The 26,063-nt window shown below is 40.9% G+C and overlaps 1 long non-coding RNA gene across 1 annotated transcript; it reads left to right on the forward strand.

Annotated features, from left to right (window-relative positions):
* Positions 1–1,562: 1,562 nt before the first annotated feature.
* On the forward strand, positions 1,563–2,660 carry LOC150078889 (uncharacterized). The gene is made up of 3 exons (XR_016547533.1): positions 1,563–1,672; positions 1,787–1,932; positions 2,525–2,660. It is a non-coding gene; the product is annotated as an uncharacterized LOC150078889 (long non-coding RNA).
* Positions 2,661–26,063: the final 23,403 nt, after the last annotated feature.

The following is a 26,063-nucleotide window of genomic DNA, read 5'->3' on the forward strand; positions in this document are numbered from 1 at the left end:
GCTCTTGTGGACATCAAGAGTGATGGACATTAAGAGTGCTATTTACCGAGTGGCCTCTTTATAGGCGCACCTGTTCTTTCATGAAAGGAAGTACCCTTTCAGTAATAGATGTACGTGTTCGTACTGTGCGATATAAAAACAAGTGGAGAGATACGTATGCAGTTCAAAGTTAAGTGATTCTGAAAGTGTCATGGTAGTCCACTTCGAGACACTCATACCGGTATGAGTTTCTCTGAAATTGCCACCCTGCTGGTGTTTTCACGAACGATTGTCCTTTGTACACTGAGTGTGTATGTGTTGTGTTTAGTTGTTTTTGGCCATTTAGTCACCAGGAATGCGATCACCCGGAAAGCCTGCCCAGTGTCTATCTACACCACGAAGAGGTAGGTCACAACTCAGTGTGAAACGTGGTGGACTTCAGGCACTACAATCACTGTCTGCCCTAATGGACGAAATCTCTCACCCACTGGAGGTAGTGCTATACCAGCGAGGGGCCAGCAAAAATCCTGCACCCATAGCCACCCAGACTAAGAGTACCGGAAAAAAATGTATATGCAGTAAAAAAAGAAAGAAAAAAGTACATATAATTAATAAAAGAAAGAGAAAATTGTATACAGTACATATAATTAACACAAAAACGAACTGCCAGGATTTCGGACATCGTCTACATAAGTTGGTAATCAGATTAAGAAGTGAACCATCCATAGACACGTTTCCAAAAGGCAAGAAATAATGCTAATCCACCATTTCGGTTATGAAACTCGATCTACATAAACTATCAAGTCTAGAATACATGTTTCCTTCTAACATTCGTACCAACCAGATCGGGTTCGGTCTCGAGTAGCTGGTTATACACTGGTTGCTCATGTACGGTTAGGTTCCAGATTAATTTTATGGGACTAATTGTAATGATGTTGCCTGTTTAGTGTACACCCTCTGTCCACATGGATATTTTGGGTGAAACTATTCGAAATGGATGGATTTACATCAGAGATAGCAGCAGCAAAGATGTGGATACAGTTATTACTTAGAATTAGATTTCTCGAAAACGTAATTTCATCAGAGCCCAAAACTTATTTCAAACTTTATGTAAAGATTTTCTAATTCTTCTTCTTCTTTTATTTAATGTTTTAATGTTAAAAAAGACATCGAGACGGTTAAAATGGCACGCAAAATACACGCCAACTCCTTGAAATTTCCTCAAAAATTCACAAGTAACTTTTCAAAATATTTTAGATATATTTGCTGTTTTCTATCTTGCTAACTTACTGAATCCATAGCTTTGAAATTATTATCAATTGTTAATTAGTAAGTTGATCGCGATTAATCAGTCGGTGATATCACCGACTGATTCTTTTCACTGGCAGATATTCATCATTTTACCATCCCACTGTTACTTGTGAATTCCATGAACTTGATTGCCTCGAAAAGGTAAAAAAACAAAGACAACCGTTAATGGGTGGAGCGTGTGTTTGGTCTTTTATTTTTCATTGCCTATACTTAGAGATGAAACAGGTGGAAGCAACGACCTTGGTGTTTACAAAAAAAAAAAGAAAAGCATTCATGAAAGGCATTTCTGCTCTCTTCCAAAGAGTATATAAAGACCCAAAGCGAAGCGTCTATTGTTAATCTTCAGCAGTAAGACTAGCAACTCGACACCATGCAGCTTTTCGTAAGTATTTGGACATTCTGTCTATCTGTGATACTAAAATCCTCGTTTTGTTTGACTTTAGAATTGAAATTCTAATTGAGTTGAATTCAAATTGATATTAAATTGTCTTTCCAGTTTGCCCTTCTTTTGCTGGCCCTCGTGGTCGCCACCCTGGCAGTGTATCCCTACGTTGGATATGGCTACGGACACTATGGCTATTCCCCTCTGGCCTACACTGGCTACTATGGTGCCTACGGCCCTTATGGCTACTACTGGAAGTAGTAAGTAATTTTAAACTATCAATTCATTTTAAAAGAAGTGATATTCCTTTTTCTATTCTAGGATTACAGATCGAAAAACCTAAAAGTAAAATCCAGTTTTCTTCCCTCCCCAATAGCGCTGATCTTTTGTAATGTTTGATCCATTGCAATCAAAGATTGTTTGCGAAGAGTGCTTAAATACCATTCCTTCTCTTTTGCAATTTATTTGCAACAAAGTGTTGAATCTCTTTGATCGCGATTTCGATGGTGTTATCTACAGTGCAATACCGAAGTAACTCCTTATTAAATTGGCGTATATGAGAGATTGATGCCAAACCGCAAATGTACTTTTCCCGAATATGATGTTTTTATAATTATATTTTATTTTAAAGCTTATAAATTTGAATTCTTTTATTTTAAAGTTCAGCTTAAATTGAAATAAAAACTTCTGAATTACATTAAAAATAATAACTTCTTTATACATAAAATAAATGTTATGAAATACAAATTATTCAGCTAAATCAAATATGTAAGACACTATCGATATATTTATAATTTTTTATAAATAAAATATTAATATCTATTACGAATAATTGTTTCTCTTTCTTTATAGGAAAATTGCTTCTTCAATTTCCTCGCCAGCTGATGTCTTAAACAAGACTGCAATCTTTCTTACAAGACTTTGTGGTTCTACACCAATGTATATGATTCCTTCTTTTCTTCTCTATTAAACGACTTTATTCTTCGTACTTGTATGTCATTTTATATATTAACCAGCACCACAGACAGCAGACACGTTTCTTCCATATTAAATTCTAATTTGATGAGTTCTGTCAATTCAGTCGCGTCAGAAAGGATACCCAAGATGAACCATATGAAAAAGTATGTACAACCGTGTCCCAGCTATGTTCAAACATGTTGAACCTTGTTCGTTACCACATAATCGCAAAGAGGTTGCCCTCGTTAAATTCTAATTTGATGAAAATCGACGGGACTCGAAGTCAGGTCTCTTTTTCCACCCAGAGTGAGGTGGAAAAGACCTGAGTTCGAGTCCTGTCGATAATGGGAGGAATTTTTATGGGCTCTTTTCACAATGCGACTGAATTAGTTAGCATCAGGTGATGGTAGCATCGTTTTTTCAATATGACCTTAGTCGCTGATGTTCCTATAACAAAATTCCTACCACTACCACCCAAAGAGGTTTGTACTTTGCATAAAATATTCAACCTCGGTCTTACTTTCACACTAATCAAGTACTCTTAATTATCATTCAAGGATTGGAGTTTTACTCAGCTGTAAGTGGCTATTTATTTAGCTGTTAGTGTATACTTCAGCTTCTTGCAGAAGTGAATCTGACACGATTATATCGTGAAGAGTTCACAAGTAAGTTCTGAATTTTAATACATATAACGTTTTATTAAAAATATTCAAACCACATAATAAAATAAAAGGTTTAAAGCAAAAGCACGACGAATTAGAAGAAAAGCCAAAAAGGATTCATGGATACAGTTTGCCTCCTCCATCACAAAAGATTCTAACAGTCTAATTATTTGGAAAACATCTACCGGTTTCTGTTCTAATCTTAACCAAGAATGGACAAGAAACAGTTAACGCACTTGCAGAGACTTTCTCTGAAATGTCTGCCACTATAACCTATGATGCTTCCTTTCTACAAACCAAAGCCTCAGCAGAAAGATACAAGATAAATTTCCAAACTACTCGGTCTCTTGCCTACAAACAACATTTTTGTCTATCACAGAACAACTTCCTCCAACCGTAAAAACAGTGCCTCTATGTTGATGACTTTAGCATATTTTGTCAGTCATGCAACATGAGGGTTATTGAAAGACAACTGCAAAAAGCCATTGATCGCCTAAATTCCTGGGCCCTGTTTAATGGATTCAAGTTCTCGTCGCAGAAGACCGTTTGCGTACACTTTTGTCGTAAGCGTAGTCTTCATCCTGAACCTGAACTAAGGCTCGGACAAAATGCTATTCCAGTAGCGGCGGACTCAAAATTCTTGGGACTCGTATTTGATAAAAAGCTGACCTTTCTGGATCACATCCGTCAACTCCGCACAAAATGCACAAGAGGTCTGAAGGCCGATTTCACTGACTAGCTGTTTAGGAAAAGTCTTAGAAAAAATGGTACACAAGCGGCTAACGTGGTTTCTGGAAACCAACAATCTGCTAAACAGAAATCAGTACGGGTTTCGGAAGAATCGCTCAACCTTAAATGTGATGATCAAAGTAGAAGCAAACATCCGCAATGCTTTCGTAAGGAGATAGCATCTGGTCATGGTTAATGTAGATATTAAGAAAGCTTTTGACACCACGTGGCGATATGGTGTCCTTCAGGACCTCCACTCTTTTGGATTGAAGGGGCAGTTACCCCAATTTATACAGAACTTTCTACACCACAGAACATTTCACGTCAGATATCTGAAGAGTTTATCCAAACCATTTGAACGAGAAGGTGTACTACAAGGTTCCGTCCTAAGTGCAACATTATTCACAATAAGAATTACTAATATGACACGAAACATACCAAAAACAGCTGAATAATACATGTTTGCCAATGATCTGATTCAGTCACAAACTATGAATGCCATTGAAAGGCAACTACAAATATCCATAACCAGAATAGAATCGTGGGCGCAACAGAATGGCTGTTCCTTAGCAGAAAATAAATCAACAGCAATGAATTTCTACAAAATACGCAAACTAAATCAGATCCAGAAATATATTTAAAAAATAACCTGATTCCTCTTACCAATAACTTTCTTTTATTCGGTTTGTATCTAGACAATAAACTTAATTTTCCCAATCATATAGCCTACCTTAGAACGGTCTATCTAAAGAAATTGAACATCTTAAGAGCTGTCTCAGCTAACTCCTGGGGTTCTGATAGACACTCACTATGACACCTCTATAGAATTTTTCATTCGGTCCCGCCTAGATTATGGATCACCTGTGTATGACTCCGCAAGGAACAGTTCCTTGTTGCAGCTAAATACAATTCAGCATAGTGCCCCAAGGATAGCCATGGGATGACATGGGAGCCTTCAGAACATCTCCAGTCCACAGCCTATACATTGAGGCAAATGGCCACATTGGGATCTCAGGAAATGATTTGGCAGACTCTGCAGCCAAATCAGCGAACCTATTTAACTCTTGCCTGTCAGTCCCCTATACAGACTACAGGCAAGTAATTCGAAAGAAACTGATATCCCAATGGCAACACTCTTGGCATGGACAGACTACAAACATGAGATTAAGCCTGTAATTGAACATTGGCAGTCTAGTCTGCGCAGGAACTGAAAAGTGGAAGTTGTTCTATCTCGGCTCCGCATAGGACATTGTCACTTGACACACTGCTATTTGCTGAGGGCAGACGATCGTCCTATGTGCAGAAATTGTGACACCATTTTAACAGTCCGTCATATTTTAATTGAATGTCCGTCCTTTTATAATGACCGCCGTTTATGTTTTAGCCATCTGTCTGAACCTTATACACTCAGACAGGTTTTATCCGACAATGACAATATGTCAGCTATTTTTAAGTTTTTACAACTTATTAATCTAAATAATTCTATCTAGAATGTTTTTATCGTTTTATGCTATATGAACGTTTTATATCGCATATTATTTTACAATAATATACAAATAATTTCAACTTTATAGTTTTATTTTCTATATCTTTTTGACTTGGCGCATTATAGCCTTAGATGCTAATGCGCCATAAAACTCTAAAACAAATAAACAATTGAGGCAAATGAATCCCCATTGCACCTCAGGCGAAAAACCTTACTTTGTAATTATGCTGCAAAAATTAAAAGTATTCCATCTTACCCCAGCTGGGAATACCTGTTTCATCCTCAAAATGTAATGTTATACCGTAATAAACCTAATGAAAACCGCCCTGCGGGTCTTCGATTGCAGGAGACCATGAACAGTTGGAATATTAACTCTCCGAAGATCCTTGATCACTATGCTTCTCTTGAACTTCCCTGGATTCAATTTTCACCTCGTTGTGATACTTTCTTTCTGAGATGGGGAAAACGCTACTTGCAAAACAACAACTTAGAGAAGCTACATGAAGAACACATCTTAGACAACTCAGAAAAACTACTTATCTACACTGATGGCTCCAAAACAGATGAAGCCGTAGGTGCTGCTGCAATTTCTTCTACCTTCTCACTATCTGTATCTCTTCTGAATGCATTATCTATACCGCAGAATTATATGCAATAAAACTGGCCATAGATAATATAAATAAGCAGCATTTCAAGCAAGCATTGATATACACCGACTCCTTAAGTGCTTTTACCGCCATTCAGTCTGCTACTTCTTCCCACCATCCCATTCTGAAACAGATCCGATACAGATTATATCAGTATCAGACATCAAACCAGATGGTCACTTCCCTCTGCTGGATCCCTGGTCATGTCGGCATCCCAGGTAATGAACGCGCGGATCATGCTGCTAAACATTCTGACAGTACATCATTCTGCCATATGAAAGTCCCATTCACTGATTATAAATCCACTATTAAAACAACATGAAGGACTCAATGGTCAGAACTGTGGCAAACAAGTAAATAATAAACTATTCCAGATTAAAAAAGAGCCTCAGCTGTGGACTTCAAGTTTCAGGAGAAGCAGGCGAGAAGTTATTTTGGCAAGACTTCGAGTTGGTCATTCTTATACAACGCATCTATTTTTGCTTATGGGAGAGAATCCTCCTCAGTGTCTCATCTGTCAAACCCAACTACCAACTAAACATTTTCTAATAGAATGCCCTCAGTACGCAACTATCCGAAAATCCAGTTTCTATTCTCTATCTAATTTGTAGGAACCTTTAATGTTATTACACATACTTGGCAAAAATGCAAATTTTGAAGAACTATTTCAATACTTGAAACGAATAAAGTTATATAATCATCTCTGAAAGACATAATATACAATTTTCGGTCATAAGAAATTCATGAACAGGCACAATATGGCCAGGAGGCCCTTGGGCCAAATATTCTCAATTACAACAACAGCAACAAGAGGCCTGAATATTCTTCGCTCTTTGTCCTCTTCATCTTGGGGTGCGGACCGATGCACCCTACTACGCATTTACCATGCGCTTGTACGATCCAGACTAGATTATTATTTTATTATTATTATCTTTTATTTTCTCCTAAGAGACACCCGGTTACAGCTATAAACCAGCGGGTGCACATTCAAATATAAGTTATATACATAATTTATGCAAATCATCGTCTTTATAAATTATACAAATCATACATTGTCTAATTAATTATATTATACACATCATTGCCTTATTTTTACATGACAGGCAGATAGAAAGAGAGCACAAGTATAATTTACAATTTTACAAGGAATTAGAGAATGTTCACATCTACACCACTATTTACAGCGAGTTCACAGAAAGACAAATTTTATTATGTAAACATAACAGGAGCACCACTGCGGAGCAAAAACAGTCCCGACCAGTTCATTCTTCATTTCCTGCTTTCTGTTTTGTTTTCATCTGTGGGCTTCACTCAACATTTATAGGTGGAGTAATGCATTCTGAAACATTTCAGTCCTGTATCTCTTCTCTGTGCAAAGCTTTTCTGGGTCTGCTTGAAGATCGTTGTAGATCTTAATGGTGTTAGAAGGAAAAAATCGCCGAAGGCTTTCCAGGTGCGTGAGCGCTCTGCTGATTGGAGGGGATGGTGTTCTATTCGCCCTCCTTTGCGTCATGCGGGGCCGAGTCACCTGATAGTCAGTTTTCGCGGAGTCGAGTCGAGTCTCCCGGTCAGCAGTTTTGCAAGCGTGAGGATGTTACTGGTGATAATTATGTGAGACCAAGGCGTGACATCCAAGTTGGCATATAAAATGGCTCTTGAGATTGTAAATGGCTGCATAGTGATCCTGTTTAACCATCTCAGCATCCAGTACTCTAAACCCAGGAAAGCCTTGATGGTAGCATCTGGGGCAGAAGACCAAATCTGAGATGCGTAGGGAGGGATGGGGATGACGCATCTTAAAATATATTGTTTTACAAGATCAGGGTTCCTGATACCTACCAGTTCCTGTCTGGAGGTCCATAGCGCTCCGTAAGTTGTCTTCTTTACATGTCCGAAATGGGGTGTGAAGTTCAGGTTTTCGTCCCATTTCAGACCAAGATCAATACGTGTCCTAACTTTTTTGACCAAGCTGCCATTTACGCGTATTGATATGTGGTTCTTTAATACCTTGTTGGTGAAAACCATTTGTGCTGTCTTCTGTTCATTTAGTCGAAGCCCCATGCAATTAAGGTATTCTTGCAACTCGGCGATTTTGGAGTTTGCTTCGTTGTTGCATTGTAAGGATGTGTTTTGGTTGTTCGAAGGGATGAAAAATTTCAAGTCTATATACGACAAATTGTTTTTAATTTTCGGTCAGGAAGGGATGCAGTCCTGTTGCAAAGAGAGTAGCAGAGAAGACACCACCTTGTGGGACTCCCCTGTTAACTTGGAAGGTCTCTTTGGAAATTCCATTTATGGCAGTGATGTGTCTTTCCCTCAAAGAACTCGTTATTATAGCTAATACGTGCCTAGTATTATTGCCCAGGGACTGGTACTAGATTACGGGTCCCTGGTATACAATTCGGCCAGAGACAGTGTACTTCGATGGCTGGATCCTGTCCATCATCAGGCTCTCCATATCGCTATTGGAGCATATCGAACATATCCTGTCCAGAGAGGCCCCAGGTGCCAAGCGATTTATTAGTGACTAAGCGATTCCCAGCGATTTATAGAGAGTTAGAAAAAAAATATATCCGTTTCTTTAATTTTCATCGTTAACTTACTTTCATTTTTTTTGTGAAACAGCTCTTTGTCTTACAAGCAGTAAGTGAAGACACAGGAAGGAAACTCACCTTTCTTATTTTTTATCTTAATCTCACTTTACTAACCTAACACAGTAGCCGCTTGGTCACTAAGTGGCACTGCTCTTGCCTCCACGTGGCGGGGCTGGTAACCTGGGAGAGGAAAGTAACACTCCCAGGGCCAAAAGAGCAAACATGAGTAGTAAAATAACTACTGATACTACAGGGCTTCAAGAGAAAGCCCTACCAAGTAGAGATACAGAAAAGACAAAGACAAAGAGACAGAGGACTGATATGGACCCACCAAAAATACCGACATACATTGTTATACATGCGACAGGAGATCAGACATTAGGACGTATGTCTCCCTTCGTAATTCAGAAAACGTTAGAGGGTCTAGTAGGATCTCCCAAGTCTGTTCGACGCCTGAGATCCGGGGACATACTAGTAGAAACAGAAAGTCCTAATCACTCCCAGAAGTTGCTAGCTACGACAACCTTTGGAGGATTACCAGTAGTTGTAACACCACACAACACGCTGAATTCTTCCAGAGGAGTGATCTCCGAGTGGGACCTCTTAAATGTGTCAGAAGAAGAGCTCATAGAAGAATTAAGAAGCCAAGGGATAACAGCAGTGAAGAGAATCAATATCCGAAGGGATGGAAATATAATTCCAACAAGAACTCTAATCATAACCTTTAATACTCCGAAACCTCCAGCAACAGTAAAAGCAGGATATCTGAACTGCCAAGTAAGACAATACATTCCAAATCCATTGCGATGTTACAAATGTCAGAAATTTGGACATTCGCAAATGGCATGCAGAAACTCGGCTACCTGTGCAAAATGTGGTTCTAAAGAACACGAGACTACAGATTGCTCTGCCAACACCTTGATATGTACAAACTGTAAAGGGGAACATCCAGCCTACTCAAAAACATGTGAAAAATGGAAACAAGAGAAACTAATTCAGAAATACAAAACAGAACACAACACAACGTACCAAGAAGCAAGAAGAATAATAAAGCCATGGCCTACAAACAAGCCATCATATGCACAAGCAGTGATCCAATACAAATCAGTAGAAGTGCAAACCGAAATTTCCATGCTGCCAAAAGAATCACTTAATGAAATGAAGGCACAAAAACAGGAGAAAATAGTGAGTACTCCAATTTCTATTCACACAGAACAAATACCAACAAATCAGCACCACAACAAAGACCGAGGTAAACCTACAAACACCAAAACAACCGAACAGATGGATATAGGAAAAATAAACACACCGGAAGAACCAGTATTAGAAATTTTCACAGAAGAAGATATGGATATGGACAGGCCTCAATACCCTAAAAAAGATAAGACAAAATATAAGAATGTTCCATTTCGGAAACAACCCGAAAGCCCTAGAAAAACCAAATAATGGATCAGTTCATCCAGTGGGGCCCCGGGTGCCAAGCGTTTCCGTGGCCAAGCGATTCTTGCGAGTTTATAAAGCGTTTTTCCTCCAAGTGACAGAGTTTTCCTTGTTTTTCTCTTAGAATTAAAATTTTCTGTTAAGTAGCTCTACTTACTTAAAAACACTAAGAAGAGAGCCCAGAAGAAGGCAAGTACCTTTTTCTTTAATTTAACTAGCCGTACTAACTTACTAACTCTACGCTTGGCCACCAAGCGGCACTGCTCCTGCCTCCCCGTGGCGGGGCCGGTAACCTGGGTGGTAAAGGCAAACCCCCAGGGCAAAAAGGAGCAAGCATGGATAAAAATCATTATCCAAACTTAGAGCCTTTGAGCTCAAGAGCGGAAGATTCCAACCCTGACCATGACTCAAGTCAACCTAAAAGACTGCGAAGAGAAGCAGAATGTCATGACGATTGCCCAAACTTCCTGGTGATTCATTCCCTGTCCGTCCAACCTGTGGGTAAGTTGTCACCATTCTTAATTCAGAAAATCTTGGAGTCAATTGCAGGATCACCAAAAATGGTTAAAAGACTGCAATCCGGAGACCTTCTGATAGAAACAGCCACCTCTAAACATTCTGAGCGGCTGTTAAAAACAACAACATTTGGTGGGTTGACAGTAGAAATTACTCCCCACAAAACTCTAAATTCATCAAAAGGTGTCATCAGCGAGTGGGACCTAATTACAGTCTCCGAAGAAGAACTACTCCAAGAACTCAGCAGTCAGAAAGTAGTAAATGTAAAACGGATCATGACAAAAAAAGATGGAAATCTTACTCCAACAAGATCCATCATTCTGACATTTGGCACTCCAGACTTACCATCCTGTATTAAAGCTGGTTATTTAAACTGCCGGATTCGACCATACATCCCGAATCCTGTTCGTTGCTTTAAATGTCAGAAATACGGCCATTCCCAGCAGGCTTGTCGCGGGGAAGCCACATGTCCCATCTGTGGCTCTAAAGATCACACCCAAGCGGATTGTTCAGTCAAAACTCCTGTTTGTCCAAACTGCAAAGGAAGCCATCCAGCCTTTTCCAAAACTTGTGAGCTATGGATAACAGGAAAGAAAATACAAAAATACAAAATTGAAAATAAAGTCACGTTTCCTGAGGCACGTAGACAAGTTATGTCGACCATGCCTAGTGGTCGTTCTTATGCAGCTCGAACTAGAAACTTTGTTTCTACTGCAGCTCAAACGGATGTATCAGTTCCGCCTAACACCTCTCTAGCGAATTGGCTTAAAGTTACACTTTCAACCTCTAAAAAAGATAATCCTCATAATCCTCCAAAAAAACTAGCGAAGCCACAAATACTCCAATCAGTATCCCTACTCATACCCCATTGGTCTCGATTGAAAAAGAACAATTAAAATCTCACTCAGTCTCAAAAAAAATGGAAGCGCCTACCAATAATATGGATGTAGATGAGCTGCTAAGTAATGAGGAGCCCATTCTAGAACTCCATGCAGATGACACCATGGATCTTGGACGCCCCACATTCCCAAAAAAAGACCGGAAAAAATGTCCCACGAACAAAAAACAGTCAGACGAATCATCCTCAGCTAAAACTAAATAATGTATAACATCATACAATGGAACTGCAGAGGACTAAGTAGTCATTCTGATGACTTAAGGGACTTACTAGCTCAATTCAATCCCATAGGTGTATGCCTACAGGAAACTTTCTTGTCACCCCAAATTTCACCAAAATTCTCAAATTATGTGATATATAGACGAGACAGGAGTTCAAACTCTGCTGCTCGTGGCGGAGTAGCTATTCTTGTTAACTCTGACATTCCATCCAGGCCGATCCAATTGAGAACCACTCTAGAAGTTGTCGCAGCTCGTATTGCAGTTGGTATTTCAGTTACCATTGTTTCCATCTACATTTCACCCTCTCTACCACTTCCTCATTCAGAACTTGACAGCCTGATTTCACAACTCCCAACTCCAATTTGTCTCTTTGGTGACTTTAATGGACATCATCCATTGTGGGGGTCTGCTACAATGGATAGAAGAGGCAAATTGGTGGAGGAATTCATGAACAATAATGGTCTTAATTTACTAAATTCTGGATCTCCTACTTACATACACCTAGCAACAGGATCTGTTTCTGCAATCGACTTATCAATTTGTTCACCCTCTGTCTTTCCAATCATGACATGGTCAGTATTAACTGATCCCTTTAACAGTGATCACTTTCCAATTATTTGCTCACTACAAACAAGAGTAACTCCGAATCCTGTTCAACGATCCAACTGGCAGTTTAAAAAGGCAAATTGGGAAGGATATTCTGCCCAAATACTCTTAGACAGATGTTATGTTCAAAGACAACATATTGATAAAGTAAATACTTATATAACCAATCAGATTCTCACTGCAGCTAATGCTTCCATTCCAAAATCCACGCCTTATCACAAACACAGAAATAATTGGTGGAATACAGATTGTTTAATTGCCAAACAGGAAAAAAACCGTGCTTGGAATAATTTCCGCAAGTATCCCACCACTAGTAACCTAATTTCTTATAAAAGACTCAAAGCGAAAGCTAGACAAGTTAGGCGGAAAGCGAAACGGGATTCATGGATTGCTTTTGCCTCAACCATTACCAAAGACACGGATACACGGGTCATCTGGAAAAGAATACAGGCATTAAATGGCAAATTTTCTCGGCTGCCCTCCTCGATACTTCATTGGAGAGGGAAAGACATTTCTACTCCTGAAGAAGTTGCAAATGCATTAGCAGAATCATTTGCAAAAATCTCAGCTTCTGCCACCTATGTGTCTGCCTTTCAGAACATCAAAGCAGGTGCAGAACGGTATAAAATCAACTTCTTCACGCGCCGCTCACTGTCGTACAACCAACCATTTACACTAATAGAACTGCAAGAATCATTAAACAGATCTTCCAATAGCGCTGCAGGACCAGATGGAGTTCACTACGTTATGCTAAAGCATTTACTTGATGAAGACTTGAGAACTCTATTAATTTTTTATAATCGGATCTTCACTGAAAATGCCTATCCTTCTTCATGGCGCCATTCGTTCGTTATCGCCTTACCAAAACCAGGAAAAGATCCTTCCTGTGTTGAAAATTACAGGCCAATATCTCTTACGAGCTGCATGGGAAAAATTTTCGAAAGGATGGTTCATACTAGACTCACCTACATCCTGGAGTCAGAGAATCTTCTTCCAGAACAACAATATGGCTTTCGGAAAAACAGATCAACACTGGACGTGCTTATCAAAGCCGAATCTCATATACGCAATGCCTTTGTCATGAAACAACATCTAGTCATGGTCAATTTAGATCTTGAAAAGGCATTTGATACAACATGGCGCCATGGTATTATTAGGGACCTTTACCATCTGGGGCTTCGGGGCCATTTGCCGGAAATAATTCAAAATTTCCTGCAATTGCGCTCTTTTCAAGTCCGGTACAAAAACATCCTCTCTACATCTCACATTCAGGAAGAGGGAGTCCCACAGGGATCAATACTCAGTCCAACACTGTTTTCAATCAGAGTTAGTAGTATGACACGAGATATCCCAAAAACTGTACAAACGTATATGTATGCAGATGACCTTACCATTTCCTGTCAATCTCAAAGTATGAATACCATTGAACGGCAGCTACAACTTGCCATAACCAAAATAGAAACCTGGACTTCACTGAACGGTTACAGACTGTCAGAAAAGAAATGCACTGTCACACACTTTTGCAAGAAGCGAACTCTCCATCCCGAACCTGAACTGCAAATAAACAATACTCCAATCCCGCTTGTTAATACCGTTAAATTTCTTGGACTACTATTAGACCGCAAACTAAATTTCCAAGCTCACATCACTTATTTGAGAACTACTTGTTTAAGGCATTTGAATATACTTCGTTCTGTCTCATCTATGTCATGGGGAGCTGATCGGTGTACTTTGCTGCATCTTTACAGAAGTTTAATCCGTTCACGACTAGATTATGGTTGTCCAGTGTATGACTCTGCCAGGAGCACTACATTAAAACAGCTAAATATGATCCATCACAGTGCTCTGAGAACTGCGCTGGGAGCTTTCAGGACTTCTCCGATCCAAAGTCTATATATTGAAGCGCATGATCCCCCATTACACCTGCGTAGAAAAACACTACTGCTTCACTACGCTGCTAAGATCCAGAGTCTACCATCGCACCCAAGTTGGGAGTATCTCTATAATACTCGTTGGGATGCCTTCTACGAGAGCAAACCAAATGAAAATAGACCCGCCTCTCTCAGGATCAAAGAACTTGTTCAGACTTGGAATATCAATTTAAATGACATTTTCCAAGACACAACTACACCTGTTGCTCCTTGGACATATGTGTCTGTCTTTCAAGATACATACTTCCTCCAGTGGGGGAAAAATATACCTTCCTGCAATATCAGACAGTTACATTCAGCTCATGCTACGGACAACCATGCCTGTAAAATTTATACGGATGGTTCAAAAACTGAGAGTATGGTAGGTGCTGCGGCAGTTTTTCCTTTATTTACAAGTTCAGCCACACTACCGCTTGCTTGCAGCGTCTTCACAGCTGAATTATATGCTATTAAGTTAGCGCTTAGTAAGATAATTGAGCTCTCCATCTCATCTGCCATAATTTACACAGATTCTCTTAGTGCTGTCTCTGCCATAAGGAAGAATTCCTCCATTTCTCACCCTATATTGAAACAGATTCATTCCCAGCTATTCGCCTGCAGTGTGTCCAATCAGTCAATCAGTTTTTGCTGGATCCTTGGCCATTCAGGCATTCCGGGAAATGAAAGTGCTGACTTTGCCGCTAAACATCCCCAACCCGCTCTCTCACAACATCCTCAGGTTCCTTTCTCTGATTTTAAGTCGGTCATACGCAAAGCCTGCTATGATAAATGGTCACAGACCTGGAAAAGTGACCCTAACAATAAACTTTATCAGATAAAAGAAGATCCAAAGCTGTGGCTGTCTGGCTTCCGAAGAAATAGACGAGAGGAAGTGGTACTGGCAAGACTCAGAATTGGACACACTCACTATACTCATCTCTTCCTATTATTGGGGGAAAGTCCACCGCAGTGCTCATCCTGTCAGACGCAACTTACAGTCCGTCATTTCCTGGTTGATTGTCCCTTACATTCAACCATCAGGTCAAACACTTTTCAGTCACTCTCTACATTGAATATATCACCTGATTTATCTCGCATCTTAGGAAATGAAGCAAATATTGAAGAACTTTTATTATATCTAAAACATATTGGTTTGTACAGAAGCATATAATTTAATCTCTCTAACAATACGCTTTTGTGAATTAACGATGAAGAGACACAATTTGGCCGTAGTAGCCCTTGTGTCGTTAAACCGAACAACAACAACAACAACAACATCCAGTGGAACTGTAGAGGACTACGAACCAATTACGACGATGTCCAGTATCTAATTACACACCATATGCCAATATGCTTCTGTCTTCAAGAGACATACCTTAGACAACAAGAAACTCTTTCAGTAAAAAATTATACAATGTATAAGAAAGACAGAATAAGAGATGGGCCAACACATGGAGGAGTAGCCATCTTGGTTCATAACCACATCCCAACTGAACACATTCCTTTAAACAGCAACCTCGAAGCGATAGCTGTAAGAATAACACTAAGATTTAAGTTAACCATCTGTTCAGTGTACCTTCCACCAGGATCAGATATAACTTTTGAAGAAATAGACCAACTAATCTCCCAACTCAAATCACCTTTCTGTATAATGGGCGATATGAATGGGCATAGTCATCTGTGGGGAAACACTGACACCAACAGACGAGGACGAATAATAGAAAGAATAATAGATCACCATAATCTTTCTCTACTTAACAACGGTAAACATACTTATTTTCACTTTCCTAGTCGTACGACCTCAGCAATAGACCTAACCATATGCACCCCTTCACTCCTACCAGAGTTAAAGTGGCAAGTAATAGAAAACCCATACAGCAGTGACCACTACCCAGTAATCACCACACTGATCAGAAATACTCCCTGTCATCCCAGCAGACCACCCCGCTGGAAAATAGAAAAAGGCAACTGGGAAAAATTTAGAAAACTCGCAATATTTAATTCACAAAGCATTCAAGAAAAATCAGTCGATGAAGCTGTGAAACACGTCACAGATACCTTAATACAAGCAGCTGAGCAAGCAATACCCAGAACTTCAACTCGTTTCCCGCTACATCCAAAATCCTGGTGGAATGAGGACTGTATGACAAAAAAAAGACAACAAAACAAAGCATGGAATAAGTTCCGGAGATGTCCTACAACGGAAAATCTGATAAAATTTAAACAAGCACGAGCGCTAGCCAGGTACACAAGGAAACAAGCCAAAAAAAATTCCTGGATCCAGTTTACTTCCTCAATAAATAGAACAACAAATACACAGACAATATGGAATAAAATACGGAAAATGAACGGGAAATACAAAAACCAACCATCCTTAGTATTACACTGGAATGGCGAAAGCATTACTGACCCTTCAGAGACAGCTAATATACTAGGAGAAATATTTGCCAGAGTATCGTCAAAACAATCATATCGTGAAGAATTTTTGACCTATAAAGAGAAAACTGAAAAAAACAGAATTAATTTTAACACCAAACATATTGACTCCTATAACCAACCAATTACATTGCATGAATTACGTGAAGCATTATCAAAAACAAAATCAAGTGCAGTTGGACCAGACAACATACATTATGATATGCTTAAACATCTGAAGCAAAAAGAAATAGAAAACCTTCTTAAACTGTACAATCGCATTTTTCAAGAAGAGCAATATCCTGAAGCTTGGCATCATGCAATAGTATTAGCTTTCCAAAAACCGAATAAAGATCAGAAGGACCCAAACAACTATCGACCGATAGCGCTCACTAGCTGCTTGAGCAAAGTTTTGGAGAAAATTATCAACAAACGATTAATCTGGTTTTTAGAAACAACCAACTGGTTAAGCAGTATGCAATGCGGGTTTAGAGGTAATAGATCCACCTTAGATCACCTCGTAAGAATAGAAACAGACATAAGAGATACATTTATAAGTTCAAAACATATGGTTACCATATTTTTTGATATAGAAAAGGCATATGATACAGCTTGGAGATACGGTATACTACAAGACATCCACGATACAGGCCTCAGAGGACATTTACCGCACTTCATTCAAAACTTTATGAAAAACAGAACATTTCAGGTCAGAGTACAGAACACCATGTCAAAAATATATAAACAAGAAGAAGGAGTCCCCCAGGGGTCTGTCCTCAGTGCTATACTATTCGTCATAAAAATAAATGGCATCACAAAACAACTTCCATCCACGGTGTCGCATGCACTATATGTAGATGACTTCAGTATATCGTATCAAGCACAGAATATGGGAACAATAGAAAGGCAACTGCAATGCGCAATTAACAAAATCAGTAGTTGGGCCCAGAAAAACGGATTTAGAATTTCACAACAAAAAACAGTCTGCGTACACTTCTGCAGGAAAAGAAATTTACATCCCGACCCTGAACTAACAATAGAAGGTCACAAAATACCCGTCAAACAAAGAGTGAAATTCCTTGGACTCACTTTAGACAACAAGTTAACCTTCGTAGAACATATAAAGCAATTACGAATACAATGTATGAGACGGCTTAATATCCTTAAAGTCTTAACATCACTATCTTGGGGAGCAGACCGTTATACCCTGCTCAATCTGTACAAAACACTAGTAAGATCAAAAATAGATTACGGAGCACCTGTTTATGCTTCCGCCAAAAAGAGCGCCCTCAAATGGTTAGACCCAATTCACCATAGTGCACTACGAATAGCAACAGGAGCATTCCGCACATCACCTTCATACAGTCTTTATACAGAAGCGAATGAACTACCATTGTTCCTCAGGAGACAAAAGCTGGCCCTACTCTATGCATACAAGATAAGATCCACAAGAAATCATCCGACTTGGGCATCATTATTCTCTCCCCTCGACGTGGGCACCTGTACGTGGTGAGGGGACCTCCCAGTGACGCTGCTGGACTTCCAGACTAGCATCACTGGGATCCAACGCCCACAGCCTAGGTTCCGGGCTTACATCAATGGAATCCGGCGTGTTTGCCGTGCGCTGCGACCCGTGGAAATTCGGAAAAGGGGATCCTGGTGGTTGAGGGGCCCAGCTTCAATACACCACTTTGGCCCCTGCTTCGACAAGACGGGTGGTCCTGGAAGGCCCGGCTAGGATCAATCGGCTAGTAGGTTCGCCTGCGAGGGTCAACCGTGTCAAAGCCATGCCCCTACCCTCATGGTCCGAGGGACAGGATTCAGGCTGGCGGCGGTGCGGATATGGTGTCTGGGTAGCCCTGGCGTCCCACTCCCGAGCGCATTTATTGCATGCCGGGTAGTGGGCGTCCCTTTGGGCTCCGTGGTGGGTGGGGAGCCCGGGCACTGAACCACTTAAAAAAACTCATGAATCCTGATAAACTTACTTCTTCAGGGGCCCCAACCCGGTCCCTATCTGAAAACATAGACGGAGAGGCCGATAATACTATTGCAACAAAGAGACAGCGAACTGAAACACCATCATCAGGGCCGGTCCCAAGATTTCTAATCATGCATTCCACCACTGAAAAACCGATTGGAAAAATGTCACCCTTCTTCATACAGAAAGGGTTAGATGGGTTAGCAGGTTCTCCCAAATCAGTTAAGAGGCTCCGTTCTGGAGACCTTTTAATTGAAACTAAAAATGACAGGCAATCTGAACATCTCCTCCGAACAACATCAATTGGAGGAATCCCTATAACAGTGACACCACACAGAACACTCAATTCATCGAGAGGTGTCATTTCGGAGTGGGACCTTCTCGACGTATACGAGGAGGAAATCTGCTCCGAATTAAAACCACAGGGAGTCATTGCCGTCAAGAGAATCACTGCGCGAAGGGATGGAAAAATTGTTAAAACCAGGAGCGTTATCCTGACTTTTAACACTCCTAAACCTCCTGATGAGATTAAAGCTGGATACATCAACTGTTCAGTGCGTCCATACATTCCGAACCCTTTACGGTGTTTCAAATGCCAGAAGTATGGACATTCTCAAATGGCCTGCCGTGGAGTCCTTGCATGCGCTCGATGCGGTGCAAAGGACCATGAAACAACAGCATGTTCAGCCCCAAAACCCACCTGTATTAACTGTGAGGGAGAACACCCGGCCTACTCAAGAGCATGCCAGAGGTGGAAAGAAGAAAAAGAAATACAACGGCTGAAGGCAGAGCTAAACATTTCGTACCAGGAGGCAAGGAAAGCGGTGAAACCGCTCAACATCAACAAGCCTACCTACGCCCAGAAGGTAGCAGGGAGGTGTTCCATCGGAACACAGACGGACATGTCCATCCCTCCAAAGGAGTCTTTCACTCCCATCGCGCGTTATCTGTTAAGTCCGCAAAAACCTGCACAGAAGGACCAATCAACTGCCACTCCTGTATCGGTACCTCCTAATGCTCCTAAAGTAACAAAGGCAATCACCAAAGAAAAAAATAAGAAAGGTGAAGTACCTCCTACTTCCCAAGAAAACATGGAGGTCGAACAGAAGGAGGTACCCGAAGAGTCAGTCTTGGAACTCTTTGCGGAGGAGGAAATGGACACGGGACAGCGTCCATTCTTCCCCAAAAAAGATAAATCCAAGACTGACAAAAGTAAGCCCTCAGCACCTCGGAAGCCGCCTGATGGACCCACCAAGCCAAAATAATGGCTAAATTCCTACAATGGAATTGTCGTGGATTCCGGCGAAATATAGATGACATCAAGGCCCTCCTGCAAAAGCACGAGCCAGTTTGCTTTTGCTTGCAGGAGCCATATCTAAAGGCAAATGATGATCCCACCATGCACAACATCACAGTTTTTCGAAAGGATAGAATTGCGGATGGCTCTGTACATGGGGGAGTGGCTATCCTGGTGGGTAACCAGACCCCAGTGCAGCCCTTGCTAATTACAACCAGCATAGAGGCTGTTGCAATTCGCCTTTCAGTGGGATTCTTATTAACTGTATGCTCTATTTATTTGCCACCTGGGACTGACATCTCCCAGGCAGACCTTGATGATCTTCTAACGCAGCTGCCTCCGCCTTTCTTACTTCTTGGGGATTTTAATGGACATAACACCCTGTGGGGTAGTGCTAACATCAATGGAAGGGGACGAGTCATAGAGCATATGCTCAATGACAATGACCTTTCCCTTCTAAATACTGGAACAAACACCTTTTTCCACATGCCTACCCGTACTTTTTCTGCCATTGATCTCTCTATCTGCTCCCCTTCTCTACTCCCTTCACTCACCTGGGAAGTGGAGGAGAATCCATACGGTAGTGATCACTTCCCCGTGATAACCTTGCTACACAGTGGGAGACCATGTCTTCCCTTCAGGCTACCGCGGTGGAAGATTGATCAGGCTGACTGGATTGCCTTCCAACATCAGGCAAATTTTGATCTTAGTACAGTCAGTCAAGAGCCTATCAATGATGCAGTTAAGTACATCACAGAAACTGTTGTCCAAGCAGCTGCTAATGCTGTCCCAAAAACATCAGCCCGGTTTCCACCATTTCCTAAACCTTGGTGGAATTCACAATGCACAGCAGCAAAAAAGGCTCAAAACAAAGCGTGGGGGATATTTCGCCGATATCCTACCACGAACAACCTTATAGCCTTCAAACGTGCACGAGCCAAAGCACGCTACATCCGTCGTCAGAGTCAAAAGGAATCGTGGATCCGTTTTACATCATCTGTTAACCAGTCTACCAACTCTAAGGTAGTCTGGGATAAAATCCGGAAAATGAAGGGAAAATATACCTCCCAACCTTCTGCAATCCTAGATTATAATGGATGCGCTATTGCAGATCCAACTGCAATAGCCAATGCTCTTGGGGAAACATTCTCTAACATCTCTGCAACATCTTCGTATTCCCCAGAGTTCCTGGTCCTGAAATATAAAATCGAAAAACAGGCACTTAACTTTAAAACTAAGGGCATTTATCCCTACAACGGGGATTTCACTATTCTGGAATTGAAAAGAGCCCTCGCTCTTTCCAAAGCAAGTGCCGTTGGACCAGATGGCATCCATTATGAAATGATTAAGCATCTTTCACCAAAATCTATGGATTGTCTGTTCCTTCTGTATAACAGAATCTTTACTGAAGGGCAGTTTCCGGACTCCTGGCGAAAGGCAATCGTTCTTGCCTTTCCTAAGCCAGGAAAGGATCCAAAGGTCACCACCAATTATCGTCCTATTGCTCTGACTAGCTGTCTGTGCAAAATCCTGGAGAGAATGGTTAATTCCCGTTTAATATGGTACTTAGAATCAAACGACCTTCTCTCCAGAATCCAGTGCGGCTTCCGAAGGAACCGGTCCACTTTGGACAATCTTATTAGATTGGAAGCATCCATCCGGGATGCTTTCCTAAAACGCGAACACTTGGTGTCGGTGTTCTTTGACATGGAGAAAGCGTATGACACAACTTGGAGATTTGGCATTTTAAAAGATTTACATAGCCTAGGCCTAAGAGGGCATCTGCCCTTTTTTATTCAAAATTTTTTAGCCAATCGATCTTTCCAAGTTCGTATGGGATCCTCACTCTCTGGCTCCTTTCGCCAAGAGGAGGGAGTACCACAAGGATCAGTCTTAAGTGTCACGCTTTTTGCCATCAAAGTCAATTCCATCATAGAACAACTTCCTCCAACTGTAAACAGTGCCCTCTTTGTTGATGACTTTAGCATTTTTTGTCAGTCGTGCAACATGAGGGTTATTGAAAGACAACTGCAAAAGCCATTGATAATCTGAATGTCTGGGCACTTGCCAATGGCTTCAGGTTCTCGCCGGAGAAGACCGTTTGCGTACACTTTTGTCGCAAGCGTAGTCTTCATCCTGAACCTGAATTAAGGCTCGGGCAAAATGTTATTCCAGTAGTGTCAGACACAAAATTCTTTGGACTTGTGTTTGATAAAAAGTTGACCTTTCTCGAACATATTCGTCAACTTCGTACAAAATGCACGAGGGGTCTCAATATTCTCCGCTCTCTCTCCTCAACGCGTTGGGGAGCAGATCGATGCACCCTACTACGGCTTTACCGTGCACTTGTACGCCCCAAATTAGACTACGGGTCCCAGGTATACTCCTCAGCTAGAGATAGTGTCCTCCGATGGCTGGACCCTGTCCACCATCAGGCTCTCCGTATCGCTACTGGAGCTTTTCGAACATCTCCTGTCCAGAGCTTATACGTCGAAGCAAACGAACCATCGTTATCCCTTCGACGTAAGCAGTTGTCTTTAAACTATGCTTTAAAGTTGAAATCCCTGCCAGACCATCCTACGTGGGCATCCGTTTTCGAGCCACGTTGGGAAAACTTGTATAATACCCGTCAGACTGCCAACCGACCTTTTGGTATTCGTGTCCAAGAGCTAATCAGAGAGTTTAACATCATGGTAGACAAGGTGGCAGAAACACCAAAAGAAACTCTTCCACCCTGGCATGCTCATCCCCCACCATGCGACTTTTCCCTTAAGAAATGGGTAAAGTCTGAAACCTCGTCATCTGTCTACCAGAAGCTCTATTCTGCACACCAAGCTGAGCACTCAGACTTCCTGTCCGTTTACACAGACGGCTCGAAGTCTGAATCGTGCGTAGGATCTGCTGCTGTCTTTCCAGACACTATAATATCTCAGCAGATTCCTCCTGAATCCAGCATATACACTGCAGAGCTGTATGCTATAGAGCTAGCCTTGGATCACATTCGAACTTGTCAATTCCAAAGGTCAATAATATATTCTGACTCTTCCAGTGTACTACAGGCTTTATTATCTCTGAGACACAATTCTCATCCAGTTCTTTGTCGGGTTCAGCAGAAGATACATTCTCTTCATGAATACAAGTTTGATATCCGCTTCTGCTGGATTCCTAGCCACATTGGGATAAAAGGAAATGATTTGGCTGACGCTGCAGCCAAATCAGCAACACCCACTCATAATTGTTGCCTGTCAGTCCCCTATACAGACTACAGGCAAATAATACGTAACAAGATATATTCCCATTGGCAAGAACTGTGGCACAGACAGAGAACAAATCAATTATACCAAATAAAGCCTGTAATAGAAATATGGCAGTCTAGTCTGCGCAGGAATCGGAGCGAGGAAGTTGTTCTTGCCCGACTCCGCATAGGACACAGTCATTTGACACATTCTTTTCTGCTGAGGGCGGATGACCCTCCTATGTGCGAGTCTTGCGACACCGTTTTAACTATAAAGCATATTTTAATAGATTGCGTTCATTTTACCCATGTTCGCAATATATATTTTACCGCTTTTACTCATTCGACTGAGCCTTATACACTCAGTCAGATTTTATCAGACAACGACCACGTGTCGGCAGTTTTTAAATTTTTAAAAGCTACTAATATATACCCACATTTATAAATAACAATTTGATGAGGTAACCTTTTTAAAGGTTACCAGAATTTATCTTTATTGATATTTTAATCGTTTCATGGCGCAGTATAACCTTAGCTGTTTTTGCGCCAATAAACACAAAATCAATCAATCAATCAATCATTATTCTCACCAAAATTTGAAAACATATATAGGAATCGCAAAAGTGCAAACAAGCCTCTAGGAATCAGACTGCAAGAGCTATTGACAACATATGATCTTAACGTAAATAATGTTGCAAATCTTGAAAGGCACATAATACCACCATGGATAAACCACTCCGCAACTTGTGAACTCTCCACGCAAACCTGGAATAAAAATAACTTATCAGACATTAACTTTCAACAACTACATGCAGCACATAGAACTAAATATCCCAATCATTTACCAATATATACAGATGGATCAAAAGCAGCGAACCACGTAGGAGCATCGGCAGTATTCCCAGACACTACACTGGCACGCCAACTTCCAAAAGACTGCAGCGTCTACACTGCAGAATTAGTAGCAGTTCAGATAGCCCTGGAGTACTTCAGAACCACATGTCATTTGAGAACAGTAATATACTCTGATTCATTAAGTGCAATACAAGCCATTCAAACCACGACCAATAAAACCCATCCAGTTCTAGTGCAAATTAAACAGATATTAACGGATTTAACAAAAGAAAAACAAGAAATACTTTTCTGCTGGATACCAGGACACAAAGGGATAAAAGGAAACGAAGAAGCTGATAGATTTGCAAAATCAACAACTAACCTTTAGAAACAACCTTTCCCAGTTCCGTATCAGGATTATAAACCAATCATTCAAAACCGCTCTCTGACACAATGGCAAGAACTCTGGCAAAAACAAACTTCAAATAAATTATATAAAATAAAACCAAAAGTTGAACATTGGAAAACAAGCACAAGAAAATCAAGGAGAGAGGAAGTTGTTCTGACTAGACTACGAATTGGACATACACACCTCACACATGGCTATTTACTACGTGCAGAAGAACCTCCAAGATGCCAAACATGCAATACTACCCAAACAATCAGACATATACTCATAGAATGCCCAACCTATGAAAATGATCGACGAAAGATTTTCTCATCATTATATAAAAGAAATCAAGACATCACCCTCAGAGATATCCTAGGTAATGAGGGACGGGTATCAGACATTTTCAGATTCATGCAGACAATCAACATCTACCATCTACTATAAATAATGATAGAGTATATAATCACAGAAAAAATTTAACTCCAGTTAATACGACAAGATATAGAGAATCAATATACATACAAAGACATAATATAACGAATGAACTGGCGCATTATGATCTCCGTTGTCAATGTGCCAATAAACAACAAAACAACCAACCAACCTGTCCAGAGCTTATATGTCGAAGCAAACGAACCACCGTTATCGCTTCGACGTAATGGTGGCTCGTTTGCTATTAATGTCCAAGGTATTAATGTCCTTTTAATAGTTAAAAAAATAGTGAGATAAATCTAAGCGCAGATTGAAAACATTAAGAAGTTGTGATTATTCGTAATAATCACAATAATCTAAGAAGATGTTCAGGCAGTGGTCATTCTTTATAAATCCTTTACAGCCAGTGTTATTCAGACTTCTTGAATATTAATTGATTGGAGATATGTGGAGTTGATAATCCTTGTGGAGTGGATTATGATACTACCATTTCTGTATCACTTCCAACAGAATGCGGTAGTTACACCACTGAATTAAACGCCATAAAGCTTGCTCTGGAAAATATTTTCCATCTCTCAATCCAAAAGAGCCATGTATACACAGACTCGAAAAGTGCCTTATTAACCATGCAAAACGTTTCCCCACCTACTCATCTATTACTAAAGCTCATCAGAACAGAGTTGATTCGTCTCAGAGAACATGGGGAAATAGCTGTCTTCTGCTGGATCGCAGGCCATACTCGAATACCAGGAAATGAAATTGCAGATGATCCTGCCAAGCCCCTCGACGTGGGCACCTGTACGTGGTGAGGGGACCTCCCAGTGACGCTGCTGGACTTCCAGACTAGCATCACTGGGATCCAACGCCCACAGCCTAGGTTCCGGGCTTACATCAATGGAATCCGGCGTGTTTGCCGTGCGCTGCGACCCGTGGAAATTCGGAAAGGGGGATCCTGGTGGTTGAGGGGCCCAGCTTCAATACACCACTTTGGCCCCTGCTTCGACAAGACGGGTGGTCCTGGAAGGCCCGGCTAGGATCAATCGGCTAGTAGGTTCGCCTGCGAGGGTCAACCGTGTCAATGCCACGCCCCTACCCTCATGGTCCGAGGGACAGGATTCAGGCTGGCGGCGGTGCGGGTATAGT

Source organism: Mastigoproctus giganteus, chromosome 10 (genome assembly GCF_048544385.1).
Source record: "Mastigoproctus giganteus isolate SK-2022 chromosome 10, ASM4854438v1, whole genome shotgun sequence".
Lineage (NCBI taxonomy): Eukaryota > Metazoa > Arthropoda > Arachnida > Uropygi > Thelyphonidae > Mastigoproctus > Mastigoproctus giganteus.